This window comes from Leptonychotes weddellii, chromosome 7 (assembly GCF_054177405.1).
Source record: "Leptonychotes weddellii isolate Sample4059 chromosome 7, ASM5417740v2, whole genome shotgun sequence".
NCBI lineage: Eukaryota > Metazoa > Chordata > Mammalia > Carnivora > Phocidae > Leptonychotes > Leptonychotes weddellii.
In genome coordinates this window covers 55937210-55963184 of record NC_138375.1, presented here as the reverse complement: position 1 = coordinate 55963184, position 25975 = coordinate 55937210, and the positions used below count along the sequence as shown (strand labels likewise).

The 25975-nt window shown below is 40.1% G+C and overlaps 1 long non-coding RNA gene across 1 annotated transcript; it reads right to left on the bottom strand.

Moving 5' to 3' along the window:
• On the bottom strand, window positions 1–25975 carry LOC145722609 (uncharacterized). The gene is made up of 3 exons (XR_014146977.1): window positions 25795–25975; window positions 25337–25509; window positions 1–594 (listed from the first exon to the last, which is right to left on the bottom strand). It is a non-coding gene; the product is annotated as an uncharacterized LOC145722609 (long non-coding RNA).

Sequence of the window (25975 nt, the reverse complement as noted above, 5' to 3'; positions counted from 1 at the left end):
ATTAAAAAAAAAGAAACAAAACATCTAGATAACAAAACAAAAATAAATGAAGTAAAATAGCGTGTAGACACAACAATGGACACTGTCAGAAGCCTCCATCAACCAATGAATTAGTCTGCAGCTCTCTTTCCTACCTCTATCGGTCTATGTCATAGCACTTTGGGATGATAAGGTTTTGAAAAAGTTTGCAAAACATTTCTTTACCAATTCCATGAGAGCAGGGACACACTAAAAAACTCGTGAAACAGAACCAACAAGATGGATTGACTTCCTTCAGGACATGAAAAAAACCCAGCAGAGACAAAGCTGAATCAGAATCTCTTAGTAATGTGAACTGGGGTAGAGTCAGAGAACAAGCCAGTGAGAAAGGGAAGTTGAGAGGCTGAATTATCATGCCATAGTGAAAAAACAGGGGCCAGGAGGGACCAAGTATTAGCTGGAGTTAAAGGAGCTGACACTCAAGGATGGCTCCTGAATTTCTGGCTTTGCTGGCTGAGTAGGTAGAGGTATCACTTACTGAGTTAGAAAAGATTGGCACAGGACAAGATTTGGTGCGGTGAAGAGAGAGAATCAGAAGTCCGACTTTAAAGAGTTCTAAAAAAAAAAAAAAAAGAAGGCTTAATTGTGCATATATTAAATTTGAGATGACTATTTGACAACCAAAGAGGGATGTCACTTGTCTATCCACTTGTGTATATACATCTGGAGCTCAGGAAATATCTGGGGTGGAAATATAAATTTGAGAATAGGATATGAAGTAGGTATTTGAGAAAAATGAAACAGAAGATGTAGGCAGACCAAACGGATATACAATACACCATGAAAAGAAATTTGGATTTTATCCTGAAGGCCACATGGGACATTAGCTTCATATGGCAGACAGGTGACTAGCTGCAGTGTAAGGAACATACTGGAGAACCAGAGACATTAAGGAGGGTAACAATTAGGGCCTTTACAGTAATCCAGGTAAGACATGGGAATTCTCATATACAGTTTTATATCCTGACTTTTTTCACTTATAACACGAGCATTTAACAATGTCACCAAAAGCTCTCTGGAAACATAGTTTTAAATGACTAAATAACCTACCCACCTGTGAATGTACATAATCTACTTAACCAGTACAAAGCAATTAGGCATTCTGGCTATTTTTAGCTTTTTTTTTAAGGAACCTATTCGTTCATAATTTACCTATTCTTTGCCCCCCACTTCAGTGATAAAATCTCTGGCAAACCTCAGAGGTTTTCCAAATTTATTTGATTAGAACTAGTTACCCAGTTTTACCTTCTCATTTGATTTATAACTTTTTCTCAACCAGCTGCAGTTTGAACTAGACTTAGAAACTTGTAGTAAAAAGGACAGCATGGCTGGGATGACAGTCACCAACTGTACCATTCCTTGTCCCCACGCAGTCAGGCAGTGCTGTCACGCCTGTGCTAACGCATACTGAAAAGCCATGCATAGTCCTCCCAGGAAAACAACTGGGGGAGCTGTGGGTTCAAGGTGGGGCAGAATAAGATGGTGGGTCCTCTAACGACTTCAGTTCCATGTGGAGTGCGTCCTCTGCCATTTCATGTAGGACATGAGGCACAGGCAAAACATAAACTTTATTGTACGAGCTGCTGAGATTTTAGGGCTACTTGTTACCCCAGTATAATGGAGACTATCCAATACAGTGCATGTCTTCATCATTTCTGCCACTTTGCTCTCTTCCTCCTCTTCCCCACTTACTAGGTTGCATCTGGCTCTTCCAGGGTTGGAGAAGTGAAAACAGAGAGAAGACAGTTCATGGAACCAATATTCAGAAGACCCAGGTTTTGAAATTTATAGATAAGGATTATAAAGAGTTTATTATAACTATACTCCGTGGAATCAGGAATATAGATTTGCAATGAATGAAAAGTTAAGAGGTCATAGCAGAAAAATAGAAGCTATACATATTTTAAAAAACCAAATAGAAATTCTAGAATTGAAAAAAACAATACCCAAAATAAAAAATTCACCAGATGGAATTAACAGTGCAGTGGAAGTAATAGAGGAAAGAGTTACTAAAAGAAATTACCCAATCTACAGAAGATAGAAAAAAGATGGGGAAAAAAACGAACAGAGACTCAGGGACCTACGGGATAATATCCAGAAAGAGGAGATAAAGACAGGACAGAAAACTATTTGCAGAAATGACCGACATTGCCCCAAATCTGGTGAAAGATACAAATTTATAGATTCAAGGTCAGCAGCTCTTAAGCAGGAAAAATATGAAGAAAGCTATACTCAGGCACATCATAATCAAACTGCTGAAACCAAAAATCAAATCTTGAAAGCACCAAAGATAAATGATAAATTACATACTACACAACAACAACTTGAATGACTACTGATTTAGAATGGAGGCCAGAAGGGGCGCCTGGGGGCCTAGTCGTTAAGCATCTGCCTTCAGCTCAGGTCATGATCCCAGGGTCCTGGGATTGAGCCCCACATCAGGCTCTCTGCTCCACGGGGAGCCTGCTTCTCCCTCTCCCACTCCCCTGCTTGTGTTCCTGCTTTATCTCTCTCTCTGTCAAATAAATAAATAAATAAAATCTTTTAAAAAAAAAGAAATTCTTTTTTTTTTTTTTTTTAAAGAATGGAGGCCAGAAGACAGAGAGGGCTGAATTGTGGATCCTCCCAAAATATATCTGTTCCAGTCCAAGTTGATGATATACAAGGATCCTGAACTCACCTCCTCCCATAGACACACAGAATCTACAGTTACAGATGGAACAACTTCCTCTGAAAAACAAACAAACAAATAAAAACAAAACAAAAAACACCCAAACCAGCTGAATAATACCTATGCATTGGGTGAAATAGAGAAAACTCACATAGAAGCAGGTAGGAAAGACTGAGACACAATTTCCCCATGACGCCCACCCTTAGTGTGGTGTGCCACAATCAGAAGGGAACTCAAAACACCAAGCTTCTCATTGAGAAGTGAATGGTTTGAACTCCACTTCTGGCATGCCAACTTTTAAGACCTGTACCTGGGAGGTGAGCCACAAAACATCTATCTTTGAAAGCTACTGGGGCTTGAGTCCATGAGAACTACAAGGCTATAGAGCACTAAGGAACAATTCTTAAAGGGCTGTGTACACAGAATCACCCACTCCCAAAGACCAGCACAAAGGTAGTCAACTGAAAAGTGCCCAGGACTTTCTGTGAAAGAGGCTTATTTGCTTATCTTAAAGCATTAGCCCAGTGTGACACATATCTAGTCTACTAAGATACTGTCACAAGATGGAGGCCAGTAGGCACCATCCTTGTGCTCTTTGCCTTGCTCAAATTTACTGGTATCTCCCAGAAAGGGGCTTGTACCCTCATTTGGCCCCCTGATCTTTGCAGCTGCTGCCCAGGGGACACCCCTAGGTCACTTGGCCCTGGTCAGTGGGACTTATACTTGTGGGTCCCACAGGTCTGTAACAAATAAAAATAGAGTTCCTAGGGGTGCCTGGCTGGCTCAGTTGGTAGAATACAGGACTCTTGATCTCAGGGTTGTGAGTTCAAGCCCCATGTTGGGTATAGAGCCTATTTGAAAAAAAAAAAGAGAGTTCTTAACCAGCTACCACTCCAAGGGCATGGTAAAAAGGCAACAGACTAAGATGCCCAATCTTTCTGTGAAAGAGGCCTATTATCTTATATTCAGAGCTGTGGCCTGAGCAGCTGAATGTCATCCTCTCTGGAGACCTTGGAGAGCAGGTGCTATCATTGGGCTTTCCTTCTGCCACTCTCTAGAGCTCAGTATCTTCCAGAGAGAAGCTTGTACTCATATCTGGTGCCCTGGTTTTTATGCCCAGTGCATGGTATTTGAGGCTACTGCCCAATGTCCCTTGATCCCCTAAATCTGGTGGGCAACAGGGCTTGTGTTCCTTGGGTCCCAGGAAGGTGACTGCAACAATCAGAGGCAGTTCTTGGCTGGCTACTATCCCTAGGGCACAGTGCAGACAGCAGAGTGAAACACATCACCAATCTCTGTGAACAAGGCCTGTTTGCTTATCCTGGAGTTTCAGGCTGAGAGGCAGGCTCCAGGTTTGGCACACATCTAGAGGCCTGCTGAGCTGCTTTCCGGGGATGGAGGCTGGTGGATGCCATCTTTGCGCTCTGCTTCTGCTTTGCTATATAGGTTGCCAGTATCTCCCAGAAAAGAGCTTGTACACTCATCTGGTGGCCTAACTCTTGTAGCTGCTGCCCAGGGGACACCTCTAGATCATATGGCTCTGGTGGCTAGTGAGGCTTACGCTTGCAGTCCCACAGGACTATATTATTTGCATACTCTAAAAGCTGCTGCCCATGGGTCTCACTTTCAATCAGTCTGAATCTAGGTGCTGACTGAGATCCTCCCTTTTGGGACACTGAGAGGTCTTAGCATACCCTCAAGTACTGATAGCCACTAAAAATAAAGTAAGCTGCTTGGACAATCATAAAGGTGTGAGAAACAACGAAGAGCTAGGGCAAGGTTAAACAATAAGCTTCATCTCGTACATGATGCCCTTCCTTGAAGATTGGGAGATGTGGTTGTTTTATGTAATACATACAAACCAACAGAGAGAATCAAGGAAAATAAAGACACAGAGAGGAATATGTTCCAAACAAACAAACCAACAAAAAAAAGATAAAACTTCAAAAAAAATGTTAATGAAACAGAGATAAGTGCTCTACCTGATAAAGAGCTCAAAGTCATGGTCATAAAGATATTCATCAATCTCAGGAGAAGAACAAATGAACAAAGTAAGAATTTCAACAAAGAGAAAATATAAGAAGGTACCAAAAAAGAAGTCACAGAGCTGAAGAATACAATAACTGAAATGAAAAACACAATAGAGAAGTTCAACAACAGCCTAGATGAAACAGAAGAAAGAATCAGTGAACTTAAAGATAGGGTCCTGGAACTCACCCAACCAAAGCAGCAAAAATGAAAAAAAGATAAAAAGTAAAGAGAGCCTAAGGGACTTGTAGGACAACACCAAGTGTCCAACATCCACATTTAGGTGTTTCAGAAGAGAAAAAGAGGCAGAAAACTTATTTAAAGAAATGACGACGGTGGCGCCTGGGTGGCTCAGTCATTAGGTATCTGCCTTCGGCTCAGGTCACGATCCCAGGGTCCTGGGATCGAGCCCTGCATCGAGCTCCCTGCTTAGCGGGAAGCTTGCTTCTCCCTCTCTCCCTCCCCCTGCTTATGTTCCCTTTCTCACTGTGTCTCTCTCTGTCAAATAAATAAATACAATCTTAAAAAAAAAAAAAAAAAGAAAGAAATGATGACAGAAAACTTCCCTAACCTGGGGAATGAAACAGACATCAAGATCAAGGAAGCCCAAGACGTTTCAAAGAAGATGAACCCAAAGGGACCCATACCAAGACCCATTATGATTACAGTATCAAAAGTTAAGATAAGGAGAAATCTTAAAAGCAGCAAGAGAAAATAACTTGTTACATATGAGGCTATCAGAGATTTTTCAATGGAAACTTTGTAGGCCAGAAGGGAGTGGCATGATATATTCAAAATGTGAAAGAAAAAAAAACACCACCAACTAAGAATACTCTACCTGGCAGTTATCATTTAGAATGAAAGGAGAGAGAGAGTTTTCTTTTCTTTTTAAAAAGATTTTATTTATTTGACAAAGAGAGACAGCGAGAGAGGGAACACAAGCAGAGGGAGTGGGAGCGGGAGAAGCAGGCTTCCCGCTAAGCAGGGAGCCCGATGTGGGGCTTGATCCCAGGATCCTGGGATCATGACCTGAGCCAAAGGCAGACACCTAACGACTGAGTCACCCAGGCGCCCCAAGAGAGAGTTTTCAACACAAGCAAAAGTTAAGGAGTTTACCACTAGACTGGCCTTACTAGAAATGTTAAAGGGACTTCTTTAAGCTGAAAATGAAAGGGTACTAACTGGTAACAGGAAAACATGAAAGTAGAAATCTAACTGGTAAAAGCAAATATATAGTAAAATTCAGAAAAATCTAATCTTGAAAGGCAGTGTGCTATGCACTTATAAAGCTAGTATGAGGGATGCCTGGGTGGCTCAGTTAAGCATCTGCCTTTGCCTCAGGTCATGATCCCGGGGTCCTGGGATGGAGTCCCATATCAGGCTCCTTGCTCAGCGGGGAGCCTGCTTCTCTGTATGCCTGCCACTCCCCTGCTTGTGCTCTCTCTCTCTGACAAATAAATAAAATCTTTTAAAAAAAAGCTAGTATGAAAATTAAAAGACAAAAGTAGTAAAAAGAACTATACAATAACCTAAGAAATACACAAGACAAAAAGATGTAAATTGTGACATCAAATGGTGTGTGACACATGGTGTGTGAGGGGGATAAAAATGCAGAGATTTAGAATGTGTTCAAACTTAAGTTGTTATCAAATTAAAACAGACTGTTACAAATATAACTTGTTTTATGTAAGCCTCATGATAACCACAAAGCAAAACTGAACAGTAGATACATAAGATAAAGGAATCTATCCATACCACTACAGAAATATCAAATCATAAAAGAAAAGAGCAAGAGAAGAAAGGAACAGAAGGATTAAAAAATAACCAGAAAACAATTAACAAAATTAAAATAAGTACATACCCATTAATAGTTGCTTTAAATGTAAAAGGACTAACAACTCTAATCAAGAGACATAGTGGGTGAATGTATAAAAAAAACAAGACCTATCAATGTGCTGCCTATAAGATATTCACTTCAGATGTAAGGACACAGACCAAAAGTGAAAGGATGGAAAAAGATACTCCATGCAAATAAAAACCAAAAGAAAGTTGGGGTAACTATACCAATTCCTGACAAAAAAGACTTTAAAACAAAGACTATAATAAGAGACAAATATATTGCACAATGATAAAGGGGTCAATCCATTTGTATTGAAAATCCAAACATTTGTAAATATTTATGCACCCAGCACAGGAGCACCTAAATATAGAAATGAAATATTAACAGGCCTGAAGGGAGAAATAGATAGCAATACAATAATGGTATGGTACTTTAACACCCACTTTTCTCAATGGATAGATCATCCACAAAGAAAATCAATAAATAAGGAAACATTATTGCCCTTAAATAACACATTAGACTAGATGGACTTAACAGATATATATAGAACGTTTGATCCAAAAGCAACAGAATACACGTTCTTCTGATGCACACACGAAACATTCTCCAGGATAGATCATAGGTTAGTCCGTAAAAAAAGTCTGAAAGAAGACTGAAATCATATCAGGCATCTTTTACAACCACAATGGTACAGAACTAGAAATTAATTACAAGAAGAAAACTGGAAAATTCACAACTATGTGGAGATTAAACAACATGCTACTAAAAAACCAAAGGATCAAAGAAGAAATCAAAAGGAAAATAAAAAATAGGGGTGGCTCAGTTGGTTAAGTGTCTGACTCTTGGTTTCAGCTTAGGTCCTGATCTCATGGGTTGTGAAATAGAGCCCCAAATTGGGCTCCGTACTCAGCAGAGTATGCTTGGATATTCTTTCCCTCTGCCCCTCTCCCTGCTCACGTGCGCTCTCTCTCTCTCTCTCTCTCAAATAAACAAATCTTTAAAAAAAAGATACCTCGAGACAAATGAAAGCGGAAATACAACATCTCAAAACTTACAGGATGCAGCAAAAGCAGTTCTAAGAAGGAAGTTCATATTGATAAGCACCTACATCAAGAAACAAGAAAGATCTCAAATAAATGATCTAACTTTACACCTCAAGGAACTAGGAAAAGAAGAACAAATGATGCCCAAAGTTAGTACAAGGAAGAAAATAACAACAAATAGAATGGAAATAAGTGAAATAGAGACTAAAAAGACAATAGAAAAGATCAATGAAACTAAGAGCTGGTTCTTGGAAAAGATAAACAAAATAAACCATAAGCTAGACTTAACCAAGAAAGAGGAGACTCAAATAAATAAAATCAGAAATGAAAGAGGAGATGTTACTGATAACACAGAAACACAAAGATTCATAAGAGACTGCTATGAACAATTATATGACAACAAACTGGACAACCTAGAAGAAATGGAGAAATTCCTAGAAACATACAACTTTACAAGACTGAATCATTATGAAATAAAAAATCTCAATAGACTGATTATGAGTAAGGTGATGGAATTAGTAATCAAAAACGTCCCATAAACAAAAGTGTAGGACCAGATGGCTTCACTGGTGAATTCTAACAAATATTCTAAGAAGAATCAATACTAAATCTTCTCAAACTCTTCCAAAAAAGAAAGAAAAGGGAACACTTCTAAACTCATTTTTTAAGGCCAGCATTACCTGATACCCAAACCAGACAAAGATGCCTCAAGAAAAGAAAATTATAGGCCAATATGACTGATGAATATAAATGCAAACATCCTCAACAAAATATTACCAAACTGAATTAAAAAATACATACACCATGATCAAGTGGGATTTATTCCAGAGATGCAAGGGTGGTTCAACACATGCAAATTAATCAACTTGATACTACATTAACAAAATGAAGGATAAAAATCATATGATCACCTCTTGCAAAAAAAGCATAAGACAAAATTCAACATTTTATGATAAAAATGCCAAACAAGGTGGATATAGAGGGAATGTATCTCAACATAATCAAGCCTGTTTGTGACAAGGCCACAGCTAACATCATACTCATTTAAGATCAGGAACAAGACAAGGATGCACACTCTTGCCAGTTTCATTCAACACAGTATTGGAATTCCTAGCTAGAGCAATTAGGCAAAAATAAATAATTAAATAAATAAAAGGCATGCAAACTGCCAAGGAAGAATAAAACAGTCACTACTTGCAGATGACATGATATGATATATAGAAAACCCTAAAGACTCTACCAAAAAAACTGTGAGAAGGGGCACCTGGGTGGCTCAGTTGTCAAGTGTCTGCCTTCAGCTCAGGTCGTGATCCCAGGGTCCTGGGATCGAGCCCTGCATTGGGCTCCCTGCTCAGTGGGAAGCCTGCTTCTCCCTCTCCCACTCCCTCTGCTTGTGTTCCTGTTCTCGCTATCCCTCTCACTGTCAAATAAATAAATAAAATCTTAAAAAACAAACAAACAAACTCTGTGAGAAATAATAAATTTAGTAGGGATGCCTGGATGGCTCAGTTGGTTAAATGTCTGCCTTCAGCTCGGGTGGTGATCCCGGGGTCCTGGGATAGAGTCCTGTATGCAGCTCCTTGCTCAGTGGGGAGCTTGCTTTGCCATCTGCCTGCTGCTGCCCCTGCTTGTGCTCTCTTTCTCTCTGCCTCTGACAAATAAATAAATAAAATCTTTAAAAAAATAAATTTAGTAAAGTTGGAGAATACAATATCAATATACAAAAATTTGTTGCATTTCTATACACTAATAACGAACTATCAGAGAAATTAAGAACACAACTGCCTTTACAATTGCATAAAAAAGAATAAAATGCCTAGGAATAAATTAGACCAAGGAGGTGAAAGGCCTGTACATTGAAAACTGTAAGATGCTGATGAAAGAAACTGAAGACACAAATAAATGGGAAGCTATTCTGTGCTCATGGATTGGAAAAATTTATATTGTTAAAATGTCCATCCTAGCCAAAGCAATCTACAGATTCAATGCAATCTCTTATTAAAATTCAAATGGCATTTTTCATAGAAATAAAACAATCTCAAAATTTGTTTGGAATCACAAAAAACCCCAAATAACCAAGGCGATCTTGAGAAAGAAGAACAAAGCTGGAGGCATCATGCTTTCTGATTTCAAACCATATATACAGAAATCAAAACAGTATGATACTGACACAAAAACAGACTTGCAGATCAGTGGAACAGAATACAGAGGCTAGAAATGAACCCACACAAATATGGTCAATTAATTTACGACAAAGGAGACAAGAATATGCAAAGGAAAAAGAACAGTTTCTTCAACAAATTGTGTCGGGAAAACTGCAAAGCCACATGCAAAAGAATGACACTGAACCACCATCTTATACCACACACAAAAAATTACTCAAAATGAATTAAAGACTTGAATATAAGACCTGAAACCATAAAACTCCTTGAAGAAAACATAGGTGGTAAGTTCCTTAATAATGGTCTTGGTGGTGATTTTTTTGGATTTGACTCCAAAAGTAAAAGCAACAAAAGCAAAAATAAACAAGGGGGACTACATCAAACTAAGAGAACTGCACGCTAAAAGAAACCATTAATAAAATGAAAAGGCAACCTACTAAATGGGAAAAAATATTTGCAAATTATATATCTTATAAGGAGCTAATACTCCAAAATATATAAAGAACTAATACAACTCAATAGCAAACAAACAAAAAATTCCATTTAGAAAGGCAGATGATTTGAATAGAAATCCTTCCAAAGACAACATACAGAAGGCCAATAGGTACATGAAAAGGTGGTCAGCATCAGTAATCATCAGGAAAATGCAAATCAAAACCACAGTTAGATCACTTCCCACCTGTTAGAGTGGCTATTATCAAAAGATAAGAAATAACAAATGTTGGTGAGGATATGAAGGAAAAACCCTTATGCACTGTTGGTAGAAATTTAAATTGCAACCATATGGAAACAGTATAAAAATCCTCAAAAAATTTAAAACAGAATTACTATATGATCCAGCAATTCCACTTCTGGATATTTATCGGAAGGAAATGAAAACATTAACTTAAAATGATATATTCACCCCATGTTCATTGCAGCATTATTTACAATACCCAAGACATGGAAGCAACCTAAGTGTCCATCAATAGTGTATAAATAAATACACTAGAATATTATTCAGTCATAAAAATGAGGGAAATCCCGCCATTTGCAACAACATGGATGGACCTTGAGGATATTATGCTAAGTTACATAGAGAAAGACAAATACCGTATCACCTCCCCTATATGGGAAATCTAAAAACATAGTAACATACAAACACAAAATCAAACTCAAAGATACAGAGAATAGATTATGCTTGCCAGAGGCAGGCGATGAGGGTAGGCGAAATGTGTGTAGGTGGTTAAAAAGTATAAACCCACAGTTATAAAAGAAATGAGTCAGGGGTGCCTAGGTGGCTCAACTGGTTAAGGGTCGAACTCTTGATTTCCGCTCAGGCCTTGGTCTCAGGGTCGTGAGATAGAGCCCTGCATTGTTGGGCTCTGTGCTCAGCGGGGAGTCTGCTTGAGATTCTCTCCTTCTCCCTCTACCCCTCCCCCCCATTAAACAAATCTTTGAAAAAAACGAAGTCAGTAATGGGATATAAAGTACAGAATGGTGACTATAGTAATATTGTATAGCTGAAAGTTGCTAAGGGAGATCTTAAAAGTTCTCATCAAAAGAAAAAAGTTTTGTAACTATGTAGGTTGATGGATGTTAACTAGACTTGCTGTGATGATCATTTTGCAACATATACAAATACCAAATCATTATATTGTATCCCTAAAACTAATATGTTAATATGTCAACTATAAAAAAGGATATGTGTAATACTTACCCCTGGAACCCATGAATGTGAATTTATTTGGAAAAAGGGTGTTTGCAGAGTAATTAAGTTAAGGATATTGGGATGAGATCATTCTAGATTAACCAGGTAGGCCCTCAATCCAGTGACAAGTGTCCTTATGACTAGAGGAAAAACACAGAGGCATAGGGGAGAAGATACAGAGAAAGAACAGAAGGCCACACAAAGAGGGAGGCGGAGACTAGAGTTATTAGCTATAAGCCAAGGAATGCCTGGAGCTACCAGAAACTGGAAGAGCCAAGGAAGGATGCTTGCCTAGAGCCTCTACGAGGAGTGTGGTCTGCCTACATCTGGATTTTGGATTTCTGCCCTCCAGAACTGTGAGAGGATGAGAGGATGATTTTCTGTTGTCCTAAGCCACTAAGATTGTGGTAATTTGTTACAGAAGCCCTGGAAAACTAACGCGATAGAAAACCAGCATCATTAAGTGTGGAAAGAAAAATTTCTCAACCCAGAATTTCAGGTCCAATTAAAATATCCTTGGAGAATAATGGAGAAATGAAGACATTTTTAGAAAAAAGAAAACGCAAAAAAAAAAAAAAATTGTTGCCAGCAGAGATGCACTGTAAGAAATGCTAAAGGAAGTTCTTCAGACAGAAAGGAAATGATACCAGATACGGAACTGGATATTCAGGAAAGAATAAAGAGCATCATAAATGGTAAGTAACTGAGTAAATATAAAACTATTTTTCCCTCTAACTTTGAAAAGAAATACATAATAACATTTAAAGCTTAATGCATAATTTTGCCTTGTAAGGTTTATAACGTACGCATATGTAATACATATGACATTTATGGTATAAAAGATGAGAAGGGATAAATGGATCCATATAGTTGCAAGTTTTCTATATTTTAGGTGAAGTGCTAAATATTAATTCTAAGTAGACTGTAAAGAGTTAAGGATGTATATTGCAAACCTTAGAGCAATCGCTAAGAAAATAAGAGGCATAGCTAACAAGTTAAAACTTGGTGCTAGCTGGGTTGAGTGGAGTGCTTAAGTAGGATGTGGCAGAGGATGATAAAGATTGTTCTAAGGAAAAGAAACAAAAGGATTGGTAATAAAATTGCCTGTGGCAAAGGAGATTAGAATGGACATTGTAGTGGGTTGAATAGTGGTCTCCCCCCCCACCACCAATATTTCTACCCAGAATGTCAGCACGTGACCTTATTTGGAATGAGGCTTTTTGTAGATGTAATTAAGTTAAAGATCTTAAGGTAAGATCATAATGGGTTAGGGTGGGCCAATGATGGGTTCCTCATAAGATACAGACACAGAGGAGAAACACAGAGAGAAAGAGAAAAAGGCCATGTGAAGACCAAGACAGAAATTGGGGTTATGAGACCACAAGACAAGGAACACCAGGAAGCACCAGAAGTTGGAAGAGGTAAGAAAGGCAAAAGAATGAAGGTGGAGCCTTACCTTATACTGTATTAAAAAAATGAACTCAAAATGGATCAAAGTCTTAAATATAAGAGCTAAAACTATAAAACTCTTAGAAGAAGACAGGAGAAAGCTTCATGACATTGGATTTGGCAATAATTCTTAGATATGACACGAAAAGCATAGTCAACAACAACAAAAAATATGTCAAAATTTATCTTTCATGCATCAAAGGAAACTATCAACAGAGTGAAAAGATAACCATAGAATGGAAGAAAATATTTGCAAATTATATATCTTCTAAGAAATTAATATCCAGAATACATAAAGAATTCCTATAACATAACAACAACAAAAAGCTGAAAAAACAACTGGATTAAAAAAATGGGTAAAGGACTTGAATAGACATTCCTGCAAAGAATGCCAATAAGTACATGAAGAGATGCTCAGCATCACTAATTATAAGGGAAATGTAAATCAAAACCACAATGACATACCACTTCACACCTGGTAGGACAGTTCTTATCAAAAACAAAACAAACAACAACAACAACAAAACAAACAAACAAAAAGAAAAAAACCCCAGAAAACTACAGGTGTTGGCAAGGATGTGGAGAAATTAGAACCTTGTGCAGTTGCCGGTGGGAACGTGAAATGATACAGCCGTTGTGGAAAACAGTACAGCAGTTCCTCAAAAAAATTAAAAATAAATTACCATATGATCCAGAAACTCCACTTCTGAGTCTATACCCCAAAGAACTGAAAGCAGGGATTTGAAGAGTTATTTGTACAGCCATGTTCATAGCTGCGTTTATTCAGGAGAGCCAGAAGGTAGAAGCAACCCAACTGTGAATCAATGGAAGCATGGATACACCAAATGTGGCCTATACCCGCAATGGAGTATTTATTACTCAGCCTTAAAAAAGGAAGGATTTCTGACACGTTACAACATAGATGAACCTGAAGATAGTATGCTAAGTAAAATGACCCAGTGGCAAAAAACCAAATACTATGCGATTCACTTTATGAGGTACCTGAGTCAAATTCATGGAGCTAGAAAGCAGAATGGGGGTTGACAGGGGCTGGGGGAGGGGGAACGGGTAGTTAGTGCTTAATGGGTAAGAAGTTCTGGAGATGGATGGTGGTGATGGTTGCACAACATGAATGTACTTAATGCCACTGTCCTGTACACTTAAAAATGTGCCAAATGATGAATTTATGTTAGGCCTCTTTTACCGTAATTAAAACATGAAAGAAAAAGAAAAAGAGAGGAAAGGAAGGACTCTCAGAGCCTTTGAGGGAGTATGGTCCTGCTCATAGCTTGATTTCAGACTTCTGGCCTCTGGAACTGTGAGGGCACAAATTTTTGTTTAAAGCCATCAAGTTTGTGGCGATTTGTGGTGAAAGCCACAGGCAGCTAATAGAGATTGAGACTGCAGAAGGGAAGTTAAGACAGAAATGGAAACAGAAGACTCAGGTAGAAGAGACCAGGCACTACATCATTATGATGAAGAGCTAGGGCAGCACCCCTCTGAGTGAGGCTGGGAACTGCGGACCGTGTGGCACTAGCTCAGTGAGCCCTGGTACTCCCAGGCCAGTTGTAGGCGTGAATGGCCGATGGCAGCAATCCCAGCCTGATAGAAGTATAGATATCCATGGCCTCAGACCCCTCAGGGATGAAGGTCTAGGACACCCTCAGAGGCTAGCCCTCTAGAACAGCAGAAGCGTTACAGTCAAGGTTGAGGAGGATCTAGAACATGTAGAGAGGAAGATGACAAATTACTTATAGCCTTGGGATCAACTGCAGCATTGGCGGCTGCAGCTCACCTCTCAAACCTTCCTCTTCTAAGTCTTCCCCTAGAAATTGTGACTAATCCCAATCTTACAGAGGCTGTGACAGGATAACCTTAATGTAAAATACAAGTGGATCTGGGCAGTGCTTGGGATGATCTATAACAGACACTGTTAGTGCTCCACCCACATCCCTGTAACCTTCTCCCACGATTCCATGTGCTTTCTTTTCTAATGGCCCATACTAACTACAGCGGACCCTGGAACAACAAGGGTTTGAACTACATGGGTCCACTTAAGTTATACACGGATTTTTTCCCCAATACAATACAGTACTATAAATGTATTTTCTCTTCCTTGTGATTTTCCTAATATTTTTTCTCTAACTTACTGTATGTTAAGAATACAGTGTACAATACATATATAAAATCTGTGTTGACTGTTTTTGTTTTTGGTAAGGCTTCTGGTCAATAGTAGGCTATAAGTTAAGTTTTGGAAGAGTCTAAAGTTATACATGGGTTTTCAACTGCAGAGGGGGTTGGCAATCCTAACCCCCACGTTGCTCAAGGGTCAAATGTACTCTTTCTCAAGGGTGGCACTCCTATTGATGCAGCTTTGCCTGAAGCACAGAGAGCCAGAAGTGTCTGAAAGCTGACTGACTGCTCCAGGACTAGGGAAGTTAGGACCAGCTCTGGGGAGTGACATCCCAGAACATCACGCAGGATCAGCCTGAAGCTGAAACTCCACTCTATGGGATTCTGCCTGAGAGTGCACCTTCCCCTTCTTGGTTCCCCACTCCCTAACGGGTTTCTCTTGGGAGTACTTCTTAATAAAGCCCTTGTGCAGTATCCTCATCTCAGGGTCTGCTTCTGGGGAACCCAACCTGAGGCAGGGGAGAAAATGTCCTGACTTGCCCAGTTATAATCTGGCACCTGTATCTCCTAAGTGTTTCATGTCAAAGGCTGGTATCTTTTCTCATGGGCACCTTCTGGGCTTCCTATTATTCTCTGGCTAGCTCCCTGAAACCTTCCTCCCCTCTTAATCTCCTACTTCTTATGCTCTACCCCTCACAGGGGACACCTGTAGGGATCACTTCCTCCCTCCAGATGGCCCTCTTGGTCAGCAACCATTTCAAGACAATGTTTTTGTGGAATCCCCAGCTGGCCCCCACAAACATGCATGTTTGCCCCTCAGAATTTTGGAAGGCAGGCCCTTCCGGAGATGGGTACTTTCTCTCTATGGCCCCAGGCTATGTCCACTCAGCCTTTGGCCTGCCCACATATTCACATTTGCAGACATGAATGAGGAACCAGTGCCCATGTCTCCAAACTCAAGGGGACACACTTCAGTATCTGAGTGGTCCCTAAGGCACCCTGAGGTGCATCTGGGCAGTACTGGGAGGGAAGAATTCTCTAAATGTTCTTCCATCTCAGCAGATCAGTCTATAGGCCTCTCCAGTACACCCTCAAAGTGGGGGATGGGCTGAAGAGCTGGCAGAACTTGTTTTTGGACAACCTTCTTCACAGGCCTTCCAAACTTCATCTAGAACTTTGCATTAAAATGGCACCTATTGTTTTCAGGTTCAAGGCCACAGCGGAAACTCCAGACTAAAAGAGTCCCCTTTTTACATCCTGTTGTGTAGATAAGGCTCCTGGTGCATTTATTTTGCTCCAAGTTTGGTAATTCTGAGCCACTACTGGTTGCAAAGCTCCTCCAGTGGGGAGAAAAAAGGGAGAATCAGGCACACAACATGCCCATTCAAGTGGGAGGGAACAGAATAAGGCCATCAACAAGAGACCGTACCTGCATACACAAGCACAACTCATTGGGATTAATGCCGGAAACCTCGGTCTTATAAATTCTATGTTCTAGCAGCTAGAATCTAGTTCATCAGGAAATCCCAAATAACTTCATCCCTCTTTTCCTGTTCTCTGCTGGCCTGTTTCATCAGAATTTAGGATACTCCTCAGGATAAATTTTTCAATACTTGGAACCCTCCAAGCTGCTTAGGGCCTTACAGAAGGGCCTGAGTTAGGCTCCAGCAAAAAAGTTCACACTAGAGTTGAATTATGCACTGCCCTGCCTCTCATTTTGTACCCTGCTTTCAAGCACCCATCTCGTCCTCTCTAGGATGCGAGAACTGCCAGAGAGAGGGACATGCAAGCATGAAGGAATGGACCTGTTCTGGGAAATGTGAGGAGACAGAACGGAGGTGAGGGAAAGCAGAGTGAGAAACAAAATTGGAAAGATGTACTGGAGTTAGACTGTGAACAGTCTTCAGTGCTATAGTGGGTAGCCCACCACAGAGCTACTCAGGAGCGAGGACTGGGACAAAGAGATTGGCTACCTGATGGTTATTTTAACCGGTATGTCCTTGGTTATTATTGAAGGGAAATCTTTTCTAAATCCAATTCTTTCACATCTATGTCAAAGACTTCTTGGCAAATGTCTAGTTTTGTTCAAGATCCTAGACTTGAGTCTGGCACTGAGGATACCAAGGCCCTTTCCGCAGTCACCACAGTGATCTAGAGCAACGATCTTTGACTTTTTTTCCTCCTGTAACACCAAAAGAATTTTGAAACATTATGTAATTACTCATTTCTTAAAATACCTAAATTTTTTCAGCATAAATTTAAATAGTTCAGAATATGATTGTCAGTGTATTATAAATACTGACATTTATTTTATTTAATTTTAAAAGATTCATTTATTTAGAGAGAAAGAGAGCTCACATGGGCAGGGGGAGGGGCAGAGGAAGAGGGAGAAAGAGAAAGAATCCTCAAGCTGACCCCTGCTGAGTGTGGAGCCCAATGTGGGGCTCCATCCCAGGACCCCAAGATCATGACCTGAGCCACCCAGGCACCCCAATAAATACTGACCTTTAAAAATAAAGCTGTTAACTTCTCTCAATGAATTTAAATATATAGTAATTTCATACCATTATCCTTTTAAATATACATGAACAAGCTGTTTTCTGATAGGAGGAAATTTTATATCCTTTTTTCCCTCCTTAATTCATATCTCCATTCCATTTCCCCCCCAAATTTTATGCTTGAAAGTCTTATTGCTCACCTTACCCTACTTCTCTTCTGCATGTTGTGTTATAATTTTTATTTTTGGTGATCCCAGACTTGGAATGTTAGCAAAAAAGCTTCCTGCATTTAAATTATCATTGTAATTGTTATTAAATGCATTTGGCCAAACAATAAGTACATGAATATTTTGATAATGACTACACAGAATTTTATTACAGCTACATCTTTAAACCAACCAATAACTAAAAAAATAGTTTGCATATCCATGCATGAATATTACTTATTGCTAGAATGAGATGATTTGGTATCAAATTTATTTTTAGGTCACATTTTTATAGATGTTAGTACTTAAAAGACTTGTTTGTACAAGAAGAATGAAAGTTGTCTCCTAGCAATGTTATACAACTTCTCTGGATTCCTTCAATGTTATTACGTTAAAAATTACATAGTGATCGGTCAGCAAAATTATTTTAAATTATCATTAAAACTTAATTCAATCATCACTCAATTTTGTTGAGAGCAAAGTACTGGAAATCACCTGACTAGTAAAAGCATTTTTTCTATCATCACTGGAGAAATTCACTTTCTCAATTTCGGGAAAGCATACCTAAAAGTCTTTATCAAGAATTAGGAAATAAAAAAAAAAAAAAAAAAAAAGAATTAGGAAATAATTATTAATTAAACCCATGTAGCAGAGATGATCTTATGTACTTACACATTCTACTTCATTTCCTTTTTTCTAGGTGGACAGGGAGAGTATGTTGCTTGGCCTCCCTTGCAGCTTCTCCAGGCTGTGTGATTCGGTACTGACCACTGCACAGTGAGCAGGAATGATGTGCTTCTGAGATAAGGCAGTTAATAGCTGGGTGACCCTCCCTTCTGTCCCCTCTGCCCAGCCATATCGGAGACCATGAATTCCAGACCGTGTAACAAGGTAGAAGGCTAGATAGCCCCTTTGGACTTTGCATGAACAAAACAGGTGTGTTAAGACATTATGTTCCCAGGGTGTGGAAACTTAGTAATGTGTCAGCTTGGCTAGGCTGAGCCACATTTCCCTGAATTTTGTTCCTGTGTTTCTGATTAGGGTGGGCCACAAGAGAGTAGAAGTAAAACTGAAGTCATTTTATAGCCCATATACATTGTCATTGATCTGCTCCCATACCTCCTTGGTGTGAAGAGTGGCTGGGTCTGCAATCACTCCAAGTTCCCTTACAGCCTCCTTTAGCTTCCCTGATTCCTGGGCCATGGTTGTGTGTTCAGCTCTTTGACAAAGGGCTCCAGCCTCTGCAGGACAGCCACACCACCAAGGTCAGAGGCAATGAGAACTGACAGGTTTCAGTCCATCCTTATGGACTCCAGTTTGGCTTATGCTTGCTCTCACACATCTTATTTCCATCTTCCCTTCCTGACTGCCTGCCCCAAGGTCTTTAGATCCAGTGTCGACTGTGAAGACAACAGGCTTACAGAGATTGCTTAATTAGATTTAACAACTACATAAGGTCAACTCCTTGTAAGAAATCCCTTAATACACTCAGTGGTTCTGCTTCTCTGACTGAATTTGGACTGATACATAGGGTTGCACAGGATTAATTTGCTACTGTGGCATAGTGTATTCTATTTTGACTAATATAACTTTTCTTTACTCTTTCACTTGGAGATATCTTCTTTCACCTGATAAGTTTAAAAAGGGTTGGGAAACACAAATATTAATTTCAATACATGTTTGCCAATAAATTAATTGGTGAAATGTTTCTATTTATTTATTTATTTTAAAGATTTTATTCATTTATTTGCGAGAGAGAGAATGAGAGACAGAGAGCACGAGAGGGAGGAGGGTCAGAGGGAGAAGCAGACTCCCTGCTGAGCAGGGAGCCCGACGCGGGACTCGATCCCGGGACTCCAGGATCATGACCTGAGCTGAAGGCAGTCGCTTAACCGACTGAGCCACCCAGGCGCCCGTGAAATGTTTCTATTTATGTGCTTTAAGTGTATCTCCCTAAAAATTGTAAAACTAAAGATATAACTCATCTAACATCTATTATTGACAAAGCCAGTCTACACTATCAAACCAGTCATCCAAAAAGACTGTCAGAAAAAGTTTGGCTGTTTTTCAGTTCAAATAAATGTGCTAATCTGTATTTTATGATAACTACCTTATTTTTGATTCTATAGATGGATAAGACATGGAGCCTAGTCATATGGATAAATACAGTGCTGCTATCTTTAATACTTTTTTAAAAATTTATTTATTTTAGAGAGAGAGAGAGAGAGAACATGAGTAGGAGGGACAGAGGGAGGAGAGGAAGAGAGAATCCCAAGCAGACTCCACACTGAGTGCAGAGCAAGACGCAGGGCTCGATCTCACGACCATGAGGTCGCAACCTGAGCCAAAACCAAGAGTCGGATCAACTGTGCCACCCAGGCACCCCTTTAATACTTCTTACCACCATTCTCTTTTTTAGAGTTTCACAAGATTCTCCCCTAAGAGAACTGCATTCTTTGACATCTGTTGGAAATGAATTAAGTCAAAATTTCAGTGCAAGGAACCTGGCTGGCTCAGTTAATTGAGCATGTGACTCTTGATCTTGGGATCATGAGTTCAGCCCTACATTGGATGTAGAGATTACTTAAAAAAAAAAAAAAGGCAAATAACAATATTTTAAAAAGTGGAGGCGCCTGGCTGGCTCAGTTGGTGTAGCATGCAACTTTTGATCTTGGGGTTGTGAGTCTGAGCCCCATGTTGGGCACAGTTTACTTAAAAAAAAAAAACTTAAGAAAATTTCAGTGCACTATCCCACTCTATAATGTATCTGAATTCAAAAAACCCATTAGAGGTCAAATACACCATTTTAAAATGCCAGTCTTTACCTTCAACAGTATTCAAAAGAAAGGGAAAGACCTAAAGCCCTACCAAGGGTTTATGGTGCTTTGAGTAAAAGAGAGTTCACTGAGTCCAATATGTTGAACTAGCTCACTTGCTCTCTCTTTGTGCATCTCTATTAGTTATCTATTTCTGTATAACAAATTAACTCAAAATCTAACAGCTTAAAATAACAAATATTCATTATCTCCTAAGTCTCTGTGGGTCAGGGATCCACAAATGACATAGACCATTGGTTCTGGCTCAGGGTCTCTCATAAGATCAAGATGTCGAATGGGGCTACAGTCATCTGAAGGACTGAATGGGGCAAGAGGAGCCACTTCTAAGGTGATCCTCTCACAAGCCTGGCAAGACAGTGTGGGTTTTGGTAGGTGGCCTCAGTTCCTTACCAGGTGGACAGCTCCACAGGGCTGCTTGAGTATCCTCATGACATGGCAGCTTGCTTCCCCCCACCGAGAGAGTAATCCAAGAGAAAGCTAGGAGGATGCCACAACACCTCATGATCTAGTTTTGAAAGTCACATACCCTCACATCTGCCATATTCTTTTTTGGGAAAATTTGATATAAAGAATTATTGTTTATATTACAAATCTTTAATAATTGAAACAGTATGGTACTGACACAAAGACAGACACAAAGATCAATGAATCAGAATAAAGAGACAAGATAAAAGCCTACACTTACATGCAATTAATCTATGACAAAGGAGGCAAGAATATACAATGGGGAAAAGACAGTCTCCAATAAATGGTGTTGGGAAAACCGGACAGCAACATGCAAACTAATGATACTGGACCACTTTCTTACACCATACACAAAAATAAACTCAAAATGGATTAAAGACCTGAATGTGAGACCTGAAGCCATAAAGCTCCTAGAAGAAAATATATATAGGCAGTACCTTCTCTGACATCAATCTTAGCAACATTTTTCTAGATATGTCTCCTCAGGCAAAGGAAACAAAAGCAAAAATACAATATTAGGATTATACCAAAATAAAAAGCTTTTGCATATCAAGAGGAAATCATCACCAAAATGAAAAGGCAACCTACTGAATGGGAGAAGATATTTGCGAATGATATGTCCAATAAGGGGTTAATATCCAAACTACAGAAATAAGCAACTCAACACCAAAAAAATTTGATTAAAAAAATGGGTGGAGAACCTGAATAGACATTTTTTCCACAGAAGACACACAGATGGCTAACAGATCCGTGAAAAGATGCTCAACATCATTAATCATCAAGGAAATGCAAGTCAAAACCACAATGACATGTCATCTTATACCTGTCAGAATGACTAGTATCAAAAAGAGAAATGACAAGTGTTCGTGAGGATGTGGAGGAAAAGGAACCCGCTTACACTCTTGATGGGAATGTAAATTGGTGTAGCCACAGTGGAAAACAGTATTAAGGTTCCTCAAAAAAGTAAAAATAGAAATACCATATGATCCAATACTCCACTATTGGGTATCTGCCCACAGAAAACGGAAATACTAATCTGAAAAGATACATGAACTGCTATGTTTATTGTAGCATTTACAAAAGCCAAAATATGGAAGCAACTACAAGTCCACTGATAGAGGAATAGATAAAGAAGATGTGGTATACATATACAATGGAATATTACTCAGCCACAAAAAAGAATGGGATCTTGCCATTTGGGAAAACATGGATGGACCTAGAGGGTATTATGCTAAGTGAAATAAGTCAGAGAAAGACAAATACCATACGATTTCACTTATATGTGGAATCTAAAAAACAAAAGAGGGGCGCCTGGGTGGCTCAGTCGTTAAGCGTCTGCCCAGTGTCCTGAGATCGAGCCCCGCATCGGGCTCCTTGCTCGGCGGGAAGCCTGCTTCTCTCTCTCCCACTCCCCCTGCTTGTGTTCCCTCTCTCGCTGTGTCTCTGTCAAATAAATAAATAAAATCTTAAAAAAAAAATAAATAAAAAACAAAAAACAAAAGAAACAAAAAGCAGAAAGAACTATTAACTAGTAACAGGGTATTAAGCACTAAGGGGCAAAGACAAGGCTAAATACAGAAACAGCGGTTATAGGGAGCAAGCACTACCTTTAGGGCTGAGGCAGAGTACCGAAGGAAGAAACAAACTTGGAAGAGCCCTCCCACCCCCACTGCTAGGCTGAGATTCAGACCTCACTGGGGAGAGGTTAGTTATGGGCCATTGGATGGTTGAAGTTTGCTGAGGTGCTACAGGTTGCGTCTGGCAGGCAGGAAACTGCCCACTGAAGTGTCACTGAATTCACTGGGAAGCCACCCTCTGAATGTCCTCGCCACCTGTGTGTGTGTATGTTGGGGGCGGGGGGAGGGAGGTATGGTTCTGCAAACCATTTGCTTCTGTACACCACAAAAGCAAGAAGGAAAATAAAGTATACTAGAACTAGGAAGAGAAGATCCTTCATTTGCCTGTGTTCCTCTAGGGCTCTCTATTGACAAAATTAAGTGTTGTGCCAGCTGGCAGAGAAGAAACATTCACAGGGTCCTAGTTGGACTCCAGTATTCCAAAGTATGTAAAAGAAGAATGGAGTTTGGAACTGAGAGGCTATAAATTGGTAACGGCAAACATACGGTCTGAGGCACAAAAGTTAATGTGCTTGATTATCAAGTGCTCTCCAAGACTCCACTAAGTGTGTTTCATTATATATACAGTATGTTTACCATACTGTCTTTGTACAATCTAAGCAATTCTGAATTCTGAATATGTTTCGGACCTCAGGGTTTCCATTAAGGGATTGTGGACCTGACCACTTTGCTGTTAGTGGGTCTTGTAAACCCCAGAGCAGAGCTATCTGAAAAACTGGGGGAAATATGACTCAAGGACTTCTGCCTTTAGCGATGACCAAATCTAATCACCAGTTGGCTTCCAGCCTGAAGCAGTTAAAATACCTGAGAACCTGAGTTCTTGTCTGACATAAGTAATAAGACTTGGCTCAGCTTGCCTCTCATATAGCTTGGGTAAAGCTTCTATCAATATATGACTTTTTAATCACATTGAGCTCCTGGAATTTGACCTAAAAGTATTTTTTCCTCTTATGGTGGGATATGGTTTTAATAAAAGGACAGAAACCTTGAGTTATCTCCATTACAGTTCTAACAGCAGGGGTTGCAAATTCAAATCTCTCTATGGGTTAGGCATACAAATTAAGTGAGTGGAGCATGCAGATATAAGACAACAGGGAGCAATGGGGACAGGAGAAATCTATAGAGCACATGCTTCATGTAAAAAAGGCAGTTGCTACTTAACCCCTGAATATTGTTGCCACACATAGCCAAAAACCAGATAGTCTGAGTTTTCAAGAGAAGATGGAAATTCAGACTTTAAAATGTGAAAGTGTCAAATTTTAAAACAATAAAAATGCTGTAGGGTAAACATACATATTGAGGAATTCAGCTTGTGACTCCTACCCTAACCCTATGTGCTAGGTCCTGTGGCAAATGCTGGTACCTCAGGGGTCTTGGATGGCTGTTACATTAGTAGTCCTCAATGAACCTTGACTCTCGGCATTCACAACCTTGCATAGTCCCTTTCTACATGGACTCTGGGCTTGGTTGTATGACTTGCTTTGGCCAATGGGACATTAGGAAGCATGGTGCGACTGAAGGCTTGATAATCATTTGCTCATTGGGGCTTGTCTTCTTGGAAGCTAGTCACCATGCAGAAGCATGGTGAATAAGACACCAGGTGAAGAGAGGCCCTGGAGGATGAGAAGCCATTTTGACGAGCTCCCAGCTGATTGCAGTCTCATGAGTAACCTCAGTATACTATGTGGGCCCAGCTGTGTTCAGTCAACCCACACAGTTGTAAAAATAAACCACTGTTATTTTAAGCTACTCAGTCTTGGGCATGGCTTATTATGATACACCATATAACTGAAACAAGAGGTCATTTATTCTAACTCCTGTTTTACTAACCAAGGCCCAGGCAGGGGAAGGGGCCTTGTGAAATTCAGACAGCAAGTTAGTGGCAATAACTTTCTAATTCTGTGCTTTTTCTTCCTATTGCTTTTCTTTTAATTCTTTTGGTGGAAAGCACCAGATAAGGACTACGAAACTTCAAACTCTACTGGCATGGAACTTACACTGTGCCCTGCATGCATACAAATTACTGTAATAACTTGGATCCTTAGAAATGGAAAGATTTCTAGGTCATTAAGTCCCCTCACTTGACAGGTGCAGAGAATTCAAAACACTAGAGAAAGAGAAAAGCAGCCTCTGATATTTGGAAGCTGGCCTGGTACAATTATCCAGGCTGTAATGTTACTAGATGATAGATGGCCCTCTTAGGTAGGCCTTGTGCTCTCCTGTTGAACAGAATTTCACAGAATGTAAACATCAGATGGGGCCATTCTCTGACTGTGGATAGATCAAGACAGAAACAAGATCACTCCTTAATTATATTTGAACGCAGATAAGGCACGAACAATGTCCAAACCTAAAAAATGACCGAACATCCCCCATCCTGATGAGGGGTTCATGCTTCTTTAGCAATTGCAGCTTCAACCTCAATCTACTGGTCCCTTGTTCCAGGCATGATTGAGATGCTCAATCATAGAATCACCCCCACTTCCTGACAGCATCTAATCCAGAGTAAAGCCCCATTTCCTTAAACCCTCTCCCAAAACACGTAACAACTCTTACCGAGACGCCTATAATTTCTCATGGTGGGTATTCTTCGTCACTGCAACCAGTAATAAACTCAACTTGTTCAATCAGTATGTACCTGGTGGTCTTTGGTTAGCGGGCACTAATAGACCTGACAAAGTTCACACAGAGCTGAAGGCAGAATTCACTAGGAGTCTCCACCTGCAGTCCTTCTTAGCGCCTACTCTTTTGGTTAATGTCTGTTTTCCCACCACTAGAATCGGAGCTGATTCCCAGTGCCTAGGCTGGTACCTGGCAGAGATTGGAAGTTTAAAAAATAAATATTTTCTGAACGAATGAATAAGAGGGGCTCAATATACACAGGTTCCCTTTCATCTCTCAGCTCCTCCCAGTTCGTGGTGCGTACAGACAGCACCACAGTTCATCTCCATAAACCCACTTTCCCCAACGAAATTTCCAAACCCCTCACTTCTGGGATGCCCATACTCGCAGAGCCTCTCCCTTGCCCGAGCTTCTCTCGCTTGTTGCCCCTCCCACACCTGAGCCCCAAGTCCTCCTAACGCATCTAGAACCCACCTGTCTTCATCATCTGTCCCTAGCACCAGACGCTCACGGACCAGCAGCGCCGCTACCTAGACGTCGACTAGGCACTGCGGCATCGACTGCGCATGTGCGGAAATCGGTCTCACACTCAGGATCTCTGACGAGTGAAGAGTTACCTCTGAGTTTCCGTCCCGGTCTCAGTCGCCTGGGGCTG